The following is a 19,387-nucleotide window of genomic DNA, read 5'->3' on the forward strand; positions in this document are numbered from 1 at the left end:
TAGGCCAACGGGGAGAGTAGGAGCGACAAGCTTTGGTTCAAAGGAGGCCTCAGCTCAGAGAAGGCGTCGGCTCTGGGTAAGGCATCTGTTAAGGTTTCCATTTTGTTTTTTCCGTCTCTTACTGTAGCATTTAAATGGCTGTGGTGTTCTCTTCATGCCGAATGTTGGAGAACTGGGAGACCCAGAGTCTTCCAGGGAACTACATCTGCTTGGAGCTCATCTGGCTGCAGCTCCTTGAAGACCGTGTTAGGGATCTGGAGCAGCAACTGAATGACCATCTAATGTTAAAATTGTACAAGGCATTGGTATGGCCGGGATTAGAGTATTGTGTACAGTTCTGGTCCCCGAATTATAGGAAAGATGTCAACAAAATAGAGAGAGTACAGAGGAGATTTACTAGAATGTTACCTGGGTTTCAGCACCTAAGTTACAGAGAAAGGTTGAACAAGTTAGGTCTTTATTCTTTGGAGAGTAGAAGGTTGAAGGGGGACTTGATAGAGGTATTTAAAATAATGAGGGGGATAGATCGAGTTGATGTGGATAGGCTTTTTCCATTAAGAGCAGGGGAGATTCAAACAAAAGGACATGAGTTGAGAGTTAGGGGGCAAAAGTTTAAGGGTAACACGAGGAGGAATTTCTTTACTCAGAGAGCGGTAGCTGTGTGGAACGAGCTTCCAGTAGAAGTGGTAGAGGCAGGTTCGATTTTGTCACTTAAAGTAAAATTGGATAGGTATATGGACAGGAAAAGAATGGAGGGTTATGGGCTGAGTGCGGGCCAGTGGGACTAGGTGAGAGTAAGCGTTCAGCATGGATTAGAAGGGCCGACAAGGCCTGTTCCCATGCTGTAATTGTTATATGGTTATATGACTTGTTTGGGAGAGTGAGGAGATAATTGATCAGAGTTACAGGGAGGTAGTCACCCTTAAGTTTCAGGAGGCGAGTAGCTGAGTGACTGACAGGAGAAATGGAAATAGGCAGTTAGAGCAGAGCACCCCAGTGGTCATTCCCCTCAATAATATGTATACTGCTTTTGAAACCTTTGTGGAGGATGACATCTCAGGTGATTGCCACAGTGACCGGGCTACAGGCACCAAGCATGGGTCAGTGGTGCAGAACATAAAGAGAGAGAAGAAGGAAGGTAGCGATAGAGAGGGGAACAGACAGGAGATTCTGTGGACGTGAACGGGACACCAGGATGGTATGTTGCCTCCCAGGTGCCAGGGTCAGGGATCTCTCAGATCGTGTCACAACATTTTGGAGAGGGAAGGAGAGCAGCCAGATGTCTTGGTACATATTGGTCCCAATGACATAGGAAGGAAAAGCAAGGAGATCCTGAAAAGAGAATTTAGAGAGCTAGGTAGAAAGCTGAGAAGCAGGACCTCTTGGGTAGTAGTTTCTGGATTGCTGCCTGTGCCACATCCAGTGAGGATAGAAACAGGATGATCTGGCAGATAAATGTGTGGCTGAGAAGAGGGTGCAGGGGACAGAGCTTCAGGTTCTTGGATAATTAGGATCTTTTCTGGGGGAGGTATGAAATGTTTAAAAGTGACGGATTACACATGAACCCGAAGGGAACCAATATTCTTGCAGACAAGTTTGTTAAGGCTGTTGGGGAGGGTTTAAACTAACTTGGCAGGGGGTTGGGAACTGGAGTGAAGGGACTCAGGATAGGATGGATGGTAAAAAAGGAGTCAGAAAGGACAGCAAACAAAGTACTCAAGGTGATGTATCTAAATGTGCCTAGTATAAGAAATAAAGACAGATGATCTTGTTGCAATATTACAGATAGTCAGGTATGATGTTGTGGCCATCACTGAATTGTGGCTGAAGGATGGTTGTAGTTGGGAGCTGAATGTCCAAGGTTACACATGGTATCGGAGGGATAGGAAGGTAGGCAGAGGGGGTGGTGTGGCTCTGCTGGTAAAGGATGGTATCAAATCAGTGGAATGATGTGACTTAAGATCAGAAGATGTTGAATCCTTGTGGGTTAAGTTAAGAAACTGCAAGGGTAAAAAGACATTGATGGTAGTAATATACAGCCTCCCAACAGTGGCTGGGCGGTGACAACTGCAGGAGACAGAAAGTTGTGATAGTAGGGGATTTTAATTTTCCACACCTTGATTGGGACTCCCATACTGTTAAAGGTCTAGATGGGTTAGAGTTTGTGAAATGTGTTCAGGAAAGTTTTCTAAATCAATATTTAATCCTCCCTAGTACCAACTAGGGAGGATGCAATATTAGATCTCCTATTAGGAAATGAGTTAGGGCAGGTGATGGAAGTGTGTGTAGGGGAACATTTGGTTTTAGTGATCATAACGTCAGTTGTTTCAACTTGATCATGGATAAAGATAGATCTGGTCCTCGGGTTGAAGTTCTAAACTGGAAAAAGGTGAAATTTGAAGAAATGAGAAAGGATCTAAAAAGCATAGATTGGGACAGGTTGTTCTCTGACAAGGATGTGATTGATAAGTGGAAGGCCTTCAAAGGAGAAATTTTGAGAGTGCAGAATTTGTATGTTCTGGTCAAGGTTAAAGGCAAAATGAATAAGAATAAGGAATCTTGGTTCTCAAGGGATATTGGAACACTGATAAAGAAGAAGAGAGAGATGTATAACATGTATTGGCAACAGGGAGGAAATAAGATGCTTGAGGAGTTTAAAAAGAGTAAGAAATTCAGGACATGTCTCTGTTTTGATTCTACAGATCTATGTTTACATTTTTGCTCTCAGACTGTTATTGTACTGCTTGATTTTTTATATGCCTGCTACCTTCTATGCACTAACAATTGATAATGGTTAATTCACTTAAATTTGTGAGCTGGAATGTAAAGGGATTGAATCATCCTGTTAAAAGAAGGAAGGTCTTCTCGCATATCAAACAACTCAAAGCTGACATTGCTTTCCTTCAAGAAACTCATATTCGTACTTTTGATAATTCTCGGCTTCTGTCAAAGTGGGCGGGTCAGCATTTTCATTCATCCTTTGCTGCCAAAGCTGGGCGGGGGGGTCTCCATCCTTATTAATTTAAATATTCCTTTTGAACTCCATAATAAGATATCTGATACAAATGGTCATTTTATTATTGTTTCTGGTAAATTATACAACACTAAAGTTGTACTAGCAAACCTGTATGCTCCCAATTTTGATGATGTTAATTTTTTTGAACGTTTTTTCTCCTCACTACCAGATTTAAACTCATACTCTCTTATACTGGGTGGCGATTTCAATTGTTGGTTAGATCCTAATTTGGATCGATCGTCCTCTGTTACTAGACTACCTACTAAATCTGCCTTAGCTATTCACTCTTTTCTCTCTAATTATGGTATCTCTGATATATGGCGTTTCCTTCATCCTACTGAGAGAGACTATTCTTTTTTTTCACATGTTCACCATACCTTTACTAGAATTGACTACTTTTTACTCGATAATCAACTTATTCCATTTGTCTATTCTTGTGACTATCAGAGTATACTGATTTCTGACCATGCCCCAATTACTTTGTCTTTAAATTTTCCTGGTCTCTCTCAGAGGAATAAACACTGGCGTTTTGACTCGACTTTATTATCAGATGATGATTTTCTAAAATTCATTAAGGATCAGATAACCTTTTATGTTAACACCAATACATCATCTGAAATGTCATCCCAGATTGTCTGGGATGCCATGAAAGCATATTTGAGGGGTCAAATAATCTCCTATACAGCAAATCTTAATAGAAAGTCCTCTGCAGATCGATTAGACCTCATTAATCAGATTAAAGAATTGGATCAACTGTATGCTCAAACTAAGAATTCTGAATTATATAAGAAGTGTGTAGAACTTCAAACTAAATTTAATCTTCTGTCTACTCAACCTGTCGAACGCCAACTTCTTGAAAGTAAGAGTCGCTTCTATATTCATGGTGACAAATCTGGTAAACTTCTAGCCAATCAGCTGAGACGTTCCAAAGCCAAACAACATATTACAAGGATCCGGAAGGAGAACGGAGACTTTACATCAGATCACTTAGAAATCAATGACGCATTTAAAAATTTCTATTCTCGACTTTATTCCTCTGAATCTTTGAATGACAGTATCTCTGTTGATCATTTTTTAAATAATCTGAATATTCCTTCACTTTCATCTGATTTTAAAGCCGAACTTAATGCGCCTATATCATCAGAAGAAATATCTTTTGCAATTTCTGCATTGTCTTCAGGGAAATCTCCTGGACCTGATGGGTTCCCCATAGAATTTTATAAATCATTCTCTTCACTTCTTTCTCCTCAGTTATTCTCAGTATTATCTGACTCATTTAATTACGGTAAATTGCCACCCTCTTTTCATGAGGCATCCATTATTCTTTTATTAAAAAAGGGTAAAGACCCAACAGAGTGTTCCTCGTATAGGCCGATTTCTTTGCTTAATGTTGATGTTAAAATCTTGGACAAAGTTTTGGCTTATAGATTAGAAACTATTATTCCCTCTATTATTTCTGAGGATCAAACTGGTTTTATTAAAAACCGTCTTCCTTTTTTTAACTTTCGGCGTTTATTTAACATTTTATATTCACCTCCAACTGGGATTCCTGAATGTGTTATTTCCCTCAATGTGGAGAAAGCATTTGATCGTATAGAGTGGAACTACCTTTTTGCAGTTTTAGAAAAATTTGACTTTGGTCAAAGTTTTATCTCTTGGAACAAATTGCTGTATTTGTGTCCTACTGCCTCTGTTTTGACTAATTTTCAGAAATCCCGGTTATTTAACCTCAAACGTGGCACCCGTAAGGGATGTCCTTTAAGTCCCTTTCTCTTTGATTTGGCTATAGAACCTTTGGCGATAGCATTTCGAAATTGTCCTGAATTGACCGGGATTTGGCGAGGGGGTGTTGAGCATAAAGTTTCTCTTTATGCTGATGACTTATTACTTTTTCTTTCAAATCTGTCTACATCCTTACCTCCAATGTTTTCACTTCTTGATCAGTTTAGCCAGTTCTCTAGATATAAACTTAATTTACATAAGAGCGAACTTTTCCCAATTAATAAAGAAGCACAAGAATTAACATTTTGTGATCTCCCTTTTAAAGTAGTTCATAATCAATTTATTTATCTTGGGCTTACAGTCACAAGGAAGTTTAAAGATCTCTTTCATGAAAATTTCGCCAATCTTTCATGTACTATAAAACAGAGTCTGTTACAATGGTCACCTCTATCTATGTCTTTGGTATGTTGTATCAATGTTGTTAAAATGTATGTTCTCCCTAAACTTTTATATTTATTTCAATCAATCCCAATTTTTATTCCCAAATCTTTTTTTGATTCCTCAGACTATTATTTTGTCATGTCTGTGGAAGAATAAGCACTCTAGAATTAATAAAGTTTATCTCCAAAAATCTAAAAAAGAGGGTGGCATGGCTTTACCTAACTTTCGTTTATATTATTGGGCAGCCAATATACATTGTGCTACCTTTTGGTCTTTTTTCCACGGCCAACCCGAGTGCCCTAATTGGTTGGCGATGGAGTTGAGTTCCACTAAAGATTTATCTATCTCTGCACTTCTTGGCTCTGTACTCCCTAGTGGTCTGTCCAGATTAATTGTTAATCCTCTTGTCAGACACACTTTACATATATGGGCTCAGTTTAGGAGGTTTCCATGGTTTTTCCTTTTCTAGCCCTATCTTACATAATCATCTTTTTTTGCCTACTACGTATGATTCAGCATTCCATGATTGGTATAGGAAGGGCATTAGACATTTTGAAGACCTTTTTATTGATAATCGCTTTGCATCTTTTCAACAGCTCTCTGTTAAGTTCAATCTGCCCAATGCTCATTTTTTCAGATATCTCCAAATTAGACACTTTATTAATCCTTTAATTCCTAACTTCCCTGAAATGCCTGAGAAAAATGTTATGGATTTATTTCTTTCTATTAATCCACTAGGTAAAGGTTTAATATCATTTATTCATGATAAATTAGCATCCTTACGACGATCCTGTGGATATCCTGTGGATAAAATTAAAATGGCATGGGAGCAGGATTTAAATACCTCCTTATCTGATGAGACTTGGGACTCAATTCTCAAGTCCGTTAATTCAGCCTCTCTTTGTGCTCGCCATTGCCTTTTACAGTTTAAGATTGTTCATAGAACCCATATGTCTAAATCTAAACTATCTTGATTTTACCCTAGTATTAGTCCTCTTTGTGATAAATGCAAAAGGGGCGAGGCCTCTCTCATTCATATTTACTGGTTTTGCCCTTGCTAGGAGAAATTTTGGAAAGATGTCTTCACAACATTATCTTATATTCTGAATCACCACCTAGAACCTAACCCTTTAATTGCTTTGTTCGGTTTTTTGGGTGAGACAGATTTACGTTTGAGTTCGACCAAGTGTCGAATATTATCTTTGGCTTCTCTCCTGGCTAGACGTTTAATCCTCCTTAGATGGAGAGATGTTGCCCCGCCCACGCATGCTCAATGGCTTAATGATATTATGTCCTGCTTAGACCTTGAAAAAATTCATTATTCAGTTCTTAATTCGGATATAAAGTTCCATAAGGTCTGGGGACCTTTTATTGTGTACTTTCATAACCTTCCTCTTAACTAAGGTTTTTTTTTGGTCCCTTGCTTTCAGCTCCTTTTTTTCGTAGTAGGCATTAATATCTTCTGTTGCTAAGTGTATTTACAGTTTTGGGAGTTTGAATGTCCTGATTTATATTCTCTATATTGTTTTGTGGTTGGTCTGGAGTTTTTTTTGTTGCGGGGCTTGGGGAGGATACTAATTTTACATGTCTTCAATTTGGGTGCTTTCTCAACTATCTTCTTTTGTATTATATTATTATTGTATGTTTATTTTTGCACTGTATTAATGTTCTTCATTTCGATCTGGGTTTTTTTATCTGTAGTGATGTAGAAAATGTATAAAAAACTAATTAAAAAATAAGAGTAAGAAAATACTTTAGAAAGAAATCAAGAGGACTAAAAGAAGACATGAGGTTGCTTTGACAGTCAGGGTAAAGGATAATTCTAAGAGCTTCTACAGGTATGTGAAGAGCAAAAGGATAGTAAGGGATAAGATTGGTCCTCTTGAAGATCAGAGTGGTCGGCTACGTATGGAACCAAAAGAAATGGGAGAGATCTTAAATGGGTTTTTTGCATCTGTATTTACTAAGGAAACTGGAATGGAGTCTATGGAAACAAGGCAAACAAGTAGTGAGGTCATGGAACTTGTACAGATTAAGGAGGAGGAGGTGCTTGCTGTCTTGAGGCAAATCAGAGTAGATAAATCCCCAGGACCTGACAGGGTATTCCCTCAGACCTTGAGGGAGACTAGTGTTGAAATTGCAGGGGCCCTGGCAGAAATATTTAAAATGTCGATATCCATGGGTCAGGTGCCGGAGGATTGGAGGATAGCTCATGTAGTTCCGTTGTTTAAAAAAGGCTGAAAAAGTAAGCCGGGAAATTATAGGCCGGTAAGTTTGACGTCAGTAGTAGGTAAATTATTGGAAGGAATACTAAAAGATAGGATCTACAGGTATTTAGATGGACAGGGACATTAGAAAAAGTAGCATGGTTTGTGCGTGGTAGGTCATGTTTAACCAATCTATTAGAGTTTTTCGAGGAAGTTACCAGGAAAGTGGATGAAGGGAAGGCAGTGGATGTTGTATACGTGGACTTCAGTAAGGCCTTTGACAAGGTCCCGCATGGAAGGTTAGTTAGGAAGATTCAGTTGCTTGGTATACATTGAGAGGTAGTAAATTGGATTAGATATTGGCTCAATGGGAGAAGTCAGAGAATGGTAGTGGAGGATTGTTTCTCTGAGTGGAGGCCTGTGACTAGTGGTGTGCCATAGGGATCAGTGCTGGGTCCATTGTTATTTGTCATCTATATCAATGATGATAATGTGGCAAATTGGATCAGCAAATTTGCTGATGATACAAAGATTGGAGGTGTAGTAGACAGTGAGGAAGGTTTTCAAAGCTTGCAGAGGGATTTGGATCAGTTGGAGGAATGGGCTGAAAAATGGCAGATGGAGTTTAATGCGGACAAGTGTGAGGTATTGCACTTCGGAAGGTCAAACCAAGGTAGAACATACAAGGTAAATGGTAGGACACTGAGGAGTGCAGTAGAAAGAGGGATCTGGGAGAACAGATACATAATTCCTTAAAAGTGGCTTCACAAGTAGATAGGGTTGTAAAGAAAGCTTTTGGTACATTGGCCTTTATAAATCAAAGTATTGAGTATAAGAGTTGGAATGTTATGGTGAGGTTGTATAAGACATTGGTGAGAATGAATTTGGAGTATTGTGTGCAGTTTTGGTCACCTAATTACAGGAAGGATATTAATAAGGTTGAAAGAGTGCAGAGAAGGTTTACAATGATGTTGCCGGGACTTGAGAAACTGAGTTATAAAGAAAGGTTGAATAGGTTAGGACTTTATTCCCTGGAGCGTAGGAGAATGAGGGGTGATTTGATAGAGGTGTATAAAATTATGATGGGTATAGATAGAGTGAATGCAAGCAGGCTTTTTCCACTGAGGCCAGGGAAGAAAAAAGAGGTCATGGTTTAAGGGTGAAGGGGGAAAAATTTAAAGGGAACATTAGGGGGGAGCTTCTTCACGCAGAGAGTAGTGGGACTGTGGAATGAGCTGCCAGAATGCAGGCTCACTTTTGACATTTAAGAAAAACTTGGACAGGTATATGGATGAGAGGGATTTGGAGGGATATGGGCCAGGTGCAGGTCAGTGGGACGAGGCAGAAAAATGGTTCAGCACAGCCAAGAAGGGCCAAAAGGCCTGTTTCTGTGCTGTAATGGTCTATGGTTCTATGGTTCTAGGTGGACCACAGATTACAACAGAAAATAAAAAAGGCAAGCTAAAAGGACAATTTTATGGTAGTTATGGGAGATTTTAACATGTAGGACAATTGGGAAAATCTGGATGGAAATGGATCTCAAGAGAGTGTGTTTGTTGAATGCCTGAGAGATGGCTTTTTAGAGCAGTTTGTCAATGAGTCAGCTATATGTGATTGGGAACTATGTAAGGAACCGGAGGCAATTAGGAAGCTTAAAGTAAAAGAACCCTTTGGAACCAGTGATCACAATATGATTGGGCTCAACTTTACATTTAATAGTATGAAATTAAAGTCTTATGAAGCAATATTTCAGTGGAGTAAAGGAAATTACAGTGGTATGAGAGAGGAGTTGGCAAAAGTGAATTGGAAGGAGCTGCTGGCAGGGATGTCAGCAGAGTATGAATGTCATGTGGTTTCTGGGAAGAATGAGAAAGGTGCAGGGCATGTATATTCCAAAAATGAAGAAATACTTAGATGGTAAAATAGTACAACCGTGGCTGACAAGGGAAGTCAAAAGAAAGGGCATTTTTTAAATTGAAGCAAGAGGCGGAGATGGAAGAGGTAAAAGAAGCTCGGAGAGAAGCTGTTTTATAACTGATTGGGGAGAAGAGGCTAGACTGCGCAGGCACATGATGTAGTGCGTCAAAGGTTTAAAAGAAAGACCGCCATATACAGCGGCCAACATTGTAGCGGCCATTGTCGGAGTGGACTGAGGCAGAATGGGTCGGTTTTGGCTCAATCAGGCAGAGGCGAGGTTTGAACAGGACACGACTGTGCAAGCACATGAAAGTCGGCCTCTGAGATCAGCGGGAGAATTTAAAAAGTGAGCAGAGGCTGAGTACGAGCTTCACTCCAGGTGAGATAAGGCCGGGTAAGCTCCTTTAATTAATCTAATTAGCTTAGGAGAAGGTAATGGAGGCAGCAGTTAGGGCAGTTGAGTGCTCCGTTTGCAGTATGTGGGAAGTCAGGGCGAGCACAGCTGTCCCTGATGACTACACCTGCAAAAGGTGCATCCAGCTGCAGCTCCTGACAAACCATGTTAGGGAACTGGAGCTGGAGCTGGATGAACTTCGGATCATTTGGGAGGCAGAGGCAGAAATAGACAGGAGTTTCAGGGAGATAGTCACCCCTAGGAGTCAGGAGACAGGTAGTTGGGTGACTGTCAGGAGAGGGAAGGGGAATAGACAGGAAGAGCAGAGCACCCCTGTGGCCGTTCCCATCAACAATAAGTATACCGTTTTGGATACTGTTGGTGGGGACGACCAACCAGGGACAAGTTGCAGTGGTTGCGTCTCTGGCACTGAGACTGGACCCTCAGCTCAGAAGGAAAGGAGGGAAAAGAGGAGAGCAGTAGTGACAGGGGATTCGATAGTTAGGGGGACAGATAGGAGGTTCTGTGGAAGAGGTCGAGAATCCCGGATGGTCTGTTGCCTCCCTGGTGTCATGGTCCGCGATATCTCAGATTGAGTTCTCAGTATTCTCAAGAGGGAGGGTGAGCAGCTGGATGTCTTGGTCCATGTAGGGACCAATGACTTGGGTAGGAAGAGTGAGGAGGTCCTGAAAGGTGAGTTTAGGGAGCTAGGTGCCAAGTTAAAGGACAGGATCTCCAGGATAGCAATCTCAGGATTGCTACCAGTGCAACGTGCAGGTAGTTTTAGAAATAGTAAGATAGTGCAGATCAACATGTGGCTGAAGACATGGTGCAGGAGGGAGGGCTTCAGATTTATAGATAATTGAGCAGTTTTCCAGGGAAGGTGGGACCTGTTCCTGCAGGACAGTTTACATCTGAACTGGAGGGGGACAAATATTCTTGGAGGTAGGTTTGCTAGAGAGGCTCCAGTGGGTTTAAACTAGAGACGAGGGGGGAGGGGAACCAGAGTGTAGGAACAGAGAACAGTGTATGGGAGAAGGAAGAAAAAGAAGACAGTAAAGTTCTTTGTACTGTTAGAGATAAACAGAGAGGACGAGGTGGAGAATTTCTTAAATGCATTTATTTTAATGCTAGGAGCATTGTAAGAAAGGTGGATGAGCTTAGAGCATGGATTAATACCTGGAAATATGATGTTGAAGCTATTAGTGAAACATGGTTGCAGGAGGGGTGTGATTGGCAACTATAAATTCCTGGATTTAGTTGCTTCAGGTGTGATAGAATCAGAGGGACAAGAGGGGGAGGTGTTGCATTGTTTGTCAGAGAAAATATTACAGCGGTGCTCTGGCAGGATAGATTAGAGGGCTCATCTAGGGAGACTATTTGGGTGGAAGTGAGGAATGGGAAAGGTGTAGTAACACTTATAGGGGTGTATTATAGACCACCTAATGCAGAGCGAGAATTGTAGGAGCCAATTTGCAAGGAGATAGCAGATACTCATAGCAAGCACAGGGTTGTGATTGTGAGAGATATTAATTTTCCACACATAGACTGGGAAGCACATACTGTAAAAGGGATGGATGGTTTGGAGTTTGTAAAATATGTGTAGGATAGATTTTTGCAGCAATACATAGAGGTACCAACTAGAGAAGGGGCAGTGTTGAATCTTCTGTTAGGGAATGAAATAGGTCAGGTGACGGAGGTATGTGTTGGGGAGCACTTCGGGTCCAGTGATCATAATGCCATTAGTTTCAATATAATTATGGAGAAGGATAGGACTGGACCCAGGGTTGAGATTTTTGATTGGAGAAAGGCTAACTTTGAGGAGATGCAAAAGGATTTAGAAGGAGTGGATTGGGATAATTTGTTTTACGGGAAGGATGTAATGGAGAAATGGAAGTCATTTAGAAGTGAAATTTTGGGGTACAGAATCTTTATGTTCCTGTTGGGTTGAAAGGAAAGGTTAAAAGCTTGAAGAACCACGGTTTTCAAAGGATATTAGAAACTTGGTTAGGAAAAAGAGAGATACCTACAATAAATATAGGCAGCATGGAGTAAATGGCGTGCTCGAGGGATATAAAGAATGTAAGAAAAATCTTAAGAAAGAAATTAGAAAAGCTAAAAGAAGATATGAGGTTGTTTTAGCAAGTAAGATGAAAATAAATCCGAAGGGTTTCTACAGTTATATTAATAGCAAGAGGATAGTGAGGGATAAAATTGGTCCCTTAGAGAATCAGAGTGAACAGCTATGTGTGGAGCTGAAAGGGATGGGGGAGACTTTGAACAATTTCTTTTCTTCGGTATTCACTAAGGAGAAGGATATTGAATTGTGTAAGGTAAGGGAAACAAATAGGGTAGTTATGGAAACTATGACGATTAAAGAGGAGCAAGTACTGGCACTTTTAAGGAATATAAAAGTGGATAAATCTCCGAGTCCTGACAGGATATTCCCTAGCACCTTGAGGGAGGTTAGTGTAGAAATAGCAGGGGTTCTGACAGAAATATTTCAAATGTCATTAGAAACGGGGATGGTGCTGGAGGACTGGCGTATTGCTCATGTGGTTCCACTGTTTAAAAAGGGTTCTAAGAGTAAACATAGCAATTATAGGCCTGTCAGTTTGACGTCAGTGGTGGGTAAATTAATGGAAAGTATTCTTAGAGATGGTATATATAATTATCCGGATAGACAGAGTCTGATTAGGAACAGTCAGCATGGATTTGTGCATGGGAGGTGATGTTTAACAAATCTTGAATTTTTTGAAGAGGTTACAAGGAAAGTTGATGAGGGTAAAGCAGTGGATGTTGTCTATATGGACTTCAGTAAGGCCTTTGGCAAGGTTCCGCACAGAAGGTTAGTTAGGAAGGTTCAATCATTAGGTATTAATGTTGAAGTAGTAAAATGGATTCAACAGTGGCTGGATGGGAGATGCCAGAGAGTAGTGGTGGATAACTGTTTGTCAGGTTGGAGGCCAGTGACTAGTGGTGTGCCTCAGGGATCTGTACTGGGTCCAATGTTGTTTGTCATTTACATTAATGATCTGGATGTTGGGGTGGTAAATTGGATTAGTAAGTATGCAAATGATACTAAGATAGGCGGCGTTTTGGATAATGAAGTAGGTTTTCAATGCTTGCAGAGAGATTTAGGCCAGTTAGAAGACTGGGCTGAACGATGGCAGATGGAGTTTAATGCTGATAAGTGTGAGGAGCAACATTTTGGTAGGAATAATCCAAATAGGACATACATGGTAAATGGTAGGGCATTGAAGAATGCAGTAGAACAGAGTGATCTAGGAATAATGGTGCATAGTTCCCTGAAGGTAGAATCTCATGTGGATAGGGTGGTGAAGAAAGCTTTTGGTATGTTGGCCTTTATAAATCAGAGCATTGAGTATAGGAGTTGGGATGTAATGTTAAAATTGTACAAGGCATTCGTAAGGACGTATTTGGAGTATTGTGTACAGTTCTGGTCACCGAATTAGAGGAAAGATATCAACAAAATAGAGAGAATACAAAGAAAATTTACTAGAATGTTACCTGGGTTTCAGCACCTAAGTTACAGAGAAAGGTTGAACAAGTTAGGTCTTTATTCTTTGGAGCGTAGAAGGTTGAGGGGGGACTTGATAGAGGTATTTAAAATAATGAGTGGGATAGATCGAGTTGACGTGGCTAGGCTTTTTCCATTGAGAGTAGGAGAGATTCAAACAACAGGATATGATTTGAGAGTTAGGGGGCAAAAGTTTAAGGGTAACACAAGGGGGAATTTCTTTACTCAGAGAGTGGTAGCTGTGTGGAATGAGCTTCCAGTAGAAGTGGTAGAGGCAGGTTCGGTATTGTCATTTAAAGCAAAATTGGATAGGTATATGAACAGGAAAGGAATGGAGGGGTATGGGCTGAGTGAGCGCCGAGATGGCCTGTTTCTGTGCTGTAATTGTTATATGGTCATATGGAACTAATGGAAGGCGTGTCCACTGTCTAAATGGGTAGAACTCAAAATTAAGCAAGGGGGATTGTACTACAGACAATAGCCACTGGGACATAGGGGAACAGATATGAACACCATAAAGTCAATAAAACACAAGAGCAGAATTAGGCCACTTGGTAATTTGCTCTGATCTGCCATTTCATCGCGGCTGAATTATTTTCCCTCTCAACTACATTCTCCTACCTTCTCCCCATAACCTTTGATGCCCTGAGTAATCAAGAACCTATCAACTTCCACTTCAAATATACCCAATGGCTTTGCCTCCACAACTCTCTGTGACAATCAGTTCAACAGTTGCACCACCTGTGGCTAAAGAAATTCCTCCTCATCTCTGTTCTAAATGGATGTCCCTCTATTCTGATGCTGTGGCCTCTGGTTCTAGACTCACCCAATAGTAGACCATAGGAGATAGGAGCAGAATTAGGCCATTTGACCCATCAAGTTTGTTCCACCTTTTCATCATGGCAGATCCATTCTTCCTCTCAGCCCTGATCTCTTGCTTTCTCCCTGTGTCTTTTTATGCCCTGACCAATCCACAATCTGTCAACTTCTGTCTTAAGTATACTTAAAGACTTGGCCTCCACAGCTGCCTGTGACAACAAATTCCACAGATTCGCCATTCTCCAGCTAAAGAATATCATCCTCATCTCCGATCTAAAAGGACATCCCTCTATTCTGATGCTGTGTCCTCTGGTCTTAGACTCCTCAACCATAAGAAACATTCTCTCCACACCCACTCTATCAAGGCCTTTCAACATTTGATACGTTTCAAGGAGATCCCCTGTCTTTTAAACTCCAGTGTGTACAGGGCCAGAGCCATCAAATACTCCTCATACATTAACCCTTTTATTCCCAGCATCACCCTTAGGAACCTCCTCTGGACTGACTCCAATGCCAGCTCATTTTTCTTAAATAAGGGGCCCAAAACTGCTCACATCACTCCAAGAGCAGTTTGACCAATGGCTTACAAAGCCTCAGCATGCTAACATTGCAGTTGCCTTCCTTACCACCCACTAAACCTCCAAATTTTGGGAATCCTACATGAGGACTCTGAAGTCCCCCTGAACCTCTAATTTTGTATTTTCTCCCTGTTTAGAAAATATTCCATACCTTTAGTCTTTTCACCAAAGTGCATGACCATACATTTACGAACACTATATTTCATCTACAACCTCTTTGCCCATTCTCCTAATCTAAGTCCTTCTGCAGATTTCCTGCTTCCTTTACCTGCCCCTCTGTCTATCTTTGTATTATCTGCAATCCTGGCAACAAAGCCATTGATTCCATCATCCAAATCATTGACATATAATGTAAAAAGAAGCAGTCCCAATACTGACCCAAGAAATACCAGTAGTCACTGATAGCAAACCAGAATAGACGCCTTTATTCTAATTCTTTGCCTCCTGTCAATCAGTCAATCTTCTATCCATGCTAGTACCTTTCCTGTAATACAACGCGCTTTTACCTTATTAAGCAGCCTTCTGAAAATCCAAGTACACCATATCCACTGACTCTCCTTTCTCTATCCTGCTTGTTATTTCCTCAAAGAATTCCAACAGATTTGTCAGGCAAGATTTCCCCTTAAAGGGACTTTGGTCTATTTGGTCTATTTTATCATGTATCTCCAAGTATCTTGAAGCCCCATCCTTAATAATGGACTCCAACATCTTCCCAACCACTGAGGTCAGGCTAACTGGCCAATAATTTCCTTTCTTCTGTTTCCCTCCCTTCTTAAAGAGTTGAATGACATTTGCAATTTTCCAATCAATAAACAAAAGACAATAGACAATAGGTGCAGGAGAAGGCCATTCTGCCCTTCGAGCCAGCACCGCCATTCAATGTGATCATGGCTGATCATCTACAATCAGTACCCCGTTCCTGCCCTCTCCCCATATCCCTTCACTATCCTTTAAGAGCTCTATCTAACTCTTACTTGAAAGCATCCAGAGAATTGGCCTCCACTGCCTTCTGAGGCAGAGCATTCCATAGATCCACAACTCTCTGGGTGAAAAAGTTTTTCCTCAACTCCGTTCTAAATGGCCTACCCCTTATTCTTAAACTGTGGCCTCTGGTTCTGGACTCCCCCAACATCAGGAACATGTTTCCTGCCTCTAGCGTGTCCAATCCCTTAATAATCTTATATGTTTCAATCAGATCCCCTCTCATCCTTCTAAATTCCAGTGTATACAAGCCTAGTCGTTCCAATCTTTCAGCATATGACAGTCCCGGGAATTAAACTCGTGAACCTACGCTGCACTCCTTCAATAGCAAGAATGTGCTTCCTCAAATTTGGAGACCAAAACTGAACACAATACTCCAGGTAGGGTCTCGCCAGGGCCCTGTACAACTACAGACAGACCTCTTTGCTCCTATACTCAACTCCTCTTGTTTTGAAAGCCAACATGCCATCAGCTTGTTACTAGATAGATCGATACTTTATTGATCGTGAAGGAAATGACGTCACTGTAGCATTGTAAGTGCACAGATATAAATATCAGAAGAGAAGCAAAATGAATAAAAAATAAGTTACCACAAGCAGTCTAAAAGGAGGGAGTCATCACTTCCCTGGCTATAGGTTGACTCATTATAGAGCCTCATGGCCTAGGGTAAGAATGACCTCATATAACGCCCTTTGGAACAGTGCAGTTGTCTTAATCTACAATTAAAGGTGCTCCTCTGGTCAACCAAGATGGCCTGAAGAGGGTGAGAAACATTATTCAAAATTGCCAGGATTTTCCGTAGGGTCCTTTGTTCTACCACAGCCTCCAGTGCATCCAGTTTGACTCCTATAACAGAGCCAGTCTTTGTATTCAGTTACTTGAGCCTGTTGGTATCAGCCGTGTTGATGCCATTGCCCCAGCACAGCACGGCATACAAGTTACAACACTGCCTCTCCTTTCTCCATCCTGCCCATTACTTCCTCAATAAGGTCTAACAGATTTGTCAGGCAAAATTTCCCTTTACAGAAACTATGCTGACTTTGAATTATTCTATCATTTGTCTCCAAGTACCTCAAAACCTCATCCTTAATAATAGACTCCAACATTTTCCCAATCACGGAGGTTAGGGTAACTGGCCTATAATTTCCTTTCTTTTGCCTTCCTCCCTTCTTAAAGAGTGGAGTGACAGTTGCAATCTTTCAGTCCTCCGAGACCATGCTAAAATCAAGTGATTCTTGAAATATCATGACCAGTGCATCTGTTATCTCAGCAGCAACCTCTCTCTGGACTCTGGGATGTAATCCGTCTGGTCAGGTGATTTATCCACCTTAAGACGTTTCAGTTTGCCTCACATTTTTTCCTTTGTAATACCAATGGCGCTCACCCCTGCTCCCTGATACTCACGGACCTCCAGCACACTGCTAGTATCTTCCACAGTGGAGACTGATGCAAAGTACTTATTAAGTTCATTCACCATTTCTTTGACCCCCAATACTACCTCACCAACATTATTTTCTAGTGGTCCAACATCAATTCTCACCTCCCTTTTACTCTTTATATAACTGAAAAACACTTTCAGTATCCTGCTTTGATCTTTTCCCTTCTTATCGCTTTTTAAGTTGCCTTTTGTTGGATTTTAAAAGCTTCCCAATCATCCAACTTCCCACTCTTTTGTTACTTATATGCCCTTTCCTTGGCTTTAACACAATTCTTAACTTCTTTAGTGAGCCACGGTACCTACCATTTGAGAACAACTTCTTCTGTGGGACATAGCTATCGTACGCCTTGTGAACTATTCCCAGAAACTTCAGCCACCTCTGTTTTCCCATCATTCGTGCCAGTATCCTCTTGCATTTAAATACAGCACCTTCTGTCCTGCATATGTTGCCCTTTTGTATTTTGTCTCTATAGAAACATCCCAGACCCTGGCACCTGGGAGTTAAACTACCATCTGTGTTTCCTTTTCACGTCCACAGAATTGCCTATCTGTCCTGCTGATTATAGAGTTCCCTATTACTGCTGCCATCCTCTTCAGTTCCCTACCCTTCTCAGCCACAGGGTCAGACTCATTAACAAAGCCATGACCGCTGTTGCTTCCCTCAGGTAGGTTGCCCACCCCCCCAGCAGTACTCAAAATGGAGTACTTATTGTTGAGGAGGATGGCCACAGGAGTGCTCCCTTCTCTCTCTTGAAAGCCACCCATTTTACTGTCTCTTGTGGTGAATACTTCCCTGTTGCTCCTGTCTATCACCTCCTCACTCTCCCTAACAAGCCGAAGGTCACCGACCTGCAGCTCCAGTTCCCTAACCCGGTCTCTAAGGAGCTGCATCTCGATGCACCTGATGCAGATGTGACCATCAGGGAGGCTGGAAATGTCCTTGAAATCCCACATCCGACACCCAGAACAGAACACTGGCTCTGTAAACGCAACCCCTATTCTTTCAGGAGTTAAATAAGAAAAAGAAATAAGAAATAAACTTACCTATTTACCTCACTGTTCCTGTTCTCGCTGAGGCATGGGGCTAGTATGATTAACTCCAACAACTATTTTGTTCTGTGACACAAAAAGGAATATAGCTATCAGAGGTTACTGAAACTACCTTGCCTGCAATTCTGACTCTGAGCATCAGACTGATTCCCCCCGATGGGCACTGACCATATGTTACTTGCTCCCTAATCTTTCACATGGCAGATGATCTTTCAGCTCACCTCTGCAGCTCTGTTCTTTGGTGCAAGGAGGGCCTGGCCAGGTAGACTGGGCATCAGTGAATGCCACTCTGCTGACTCTGTGTTTTCAGTGACAGGATGCCATGATGGTGCAGCGGTTAGTGCAACACAGCTGCAGCCCAGGGCGTTGGAGTCTGGAGTTTCCAGGGAAGGTTGTATGGTCTTCCCATGTGTGCATGGGTTTCCTCCGGATGCTCTGATTTCCTCTCACAGTCCCAAGTAGGTTAATTCCTATTGTAAATTGTAGGGTTAAGTAGGTGGGTTGCTCATTGGCTGTGAGGACCTCTTCTTCACTGTATTTCTGAATGAAGAAATGTTAACGGAAGTATTGATATAGTCAGGAACTCCAAGAAGATATATGTCAGTTCAGTAACGGTGCCCCCTCTGTGCTTTACTACCTACAGGAATGCTCGGACCCCTGCTGCGAGCCGACAACTTGCAGACTCAGGCCTGGTGCAAAGTGTTCATCTGCTGGTGCTTGCTGTAAGGAATGTCAAGTAAGACTCAGCGTGTCATCTTTTTGCATACAGCCCAAGTCTTGTTACACATAGGGTCTTGGGGAGCTAGGAGATCTCACAGTTCAAATGCTTCTGCTTCCATTTTGGAGCTGATCTCAAGACAATTCCAGACAGAAGGGGAAGTGTTTCTTTTCATTATTGACAGTTTACTTGCTCTCAGACTCCAAGCTCCTCACTCCTCCACTTGTTGCTCATTTGGTAACTCAGTGACACAATTGGCTTGTAACACTGTTTACCTCACTTGACAGGGATTACTTGGAGTGTACACTGCTCGGGTGTGTTATCCCTGGGATTTGAATTCATATTTTACAGTGATTTAGATCTCCTCACTACACAGTGCCTCTGTTTGTAACCCAGCTCCCTCATCTTCAGCACTATCATCCACTTTTCCTGCCATGCTTCTTACACCCAGCTCAGGCCACTAGTTGCACCATGCTCAAAATTTCGATTCCTGACTTTGTCTGAGTTCTTACCATCATCTGCCTCCACAACCTCTCCACTAACTGCACTGGCTCTCTGGTTACCA

At 41.5% G+C, this 19,387-nt stretch overlaps 1 pseudogene; it reads left to right on the forward strand.

Annotated features, from left to right (window-relative positions):
• The window catches only part of LOC132390961 (disintegrin and metalloproteinase domain-containing protein 12-like), a 169,352-nt pseudogene that overhangs the window by 120,002 nt on the left and 29,963 nt on the right, over positions 1 to 19,387 (forward strand).

This window comes from Hypanus sabinus, chromosome 3 (assembly GCF_030144855.1).
Source record: "Hypanus sabinus isolate sHypSab1 chromosome 3, sHypSab1.hap1, whole genome shotgun sequence".
Taxonomy (NCBI): Eukaryota; Metazoa; Chordata; class Chondrichthyes; order Myliobatiformes; family Dasyatidae; genus Hypanus; species Hypanus sabinus.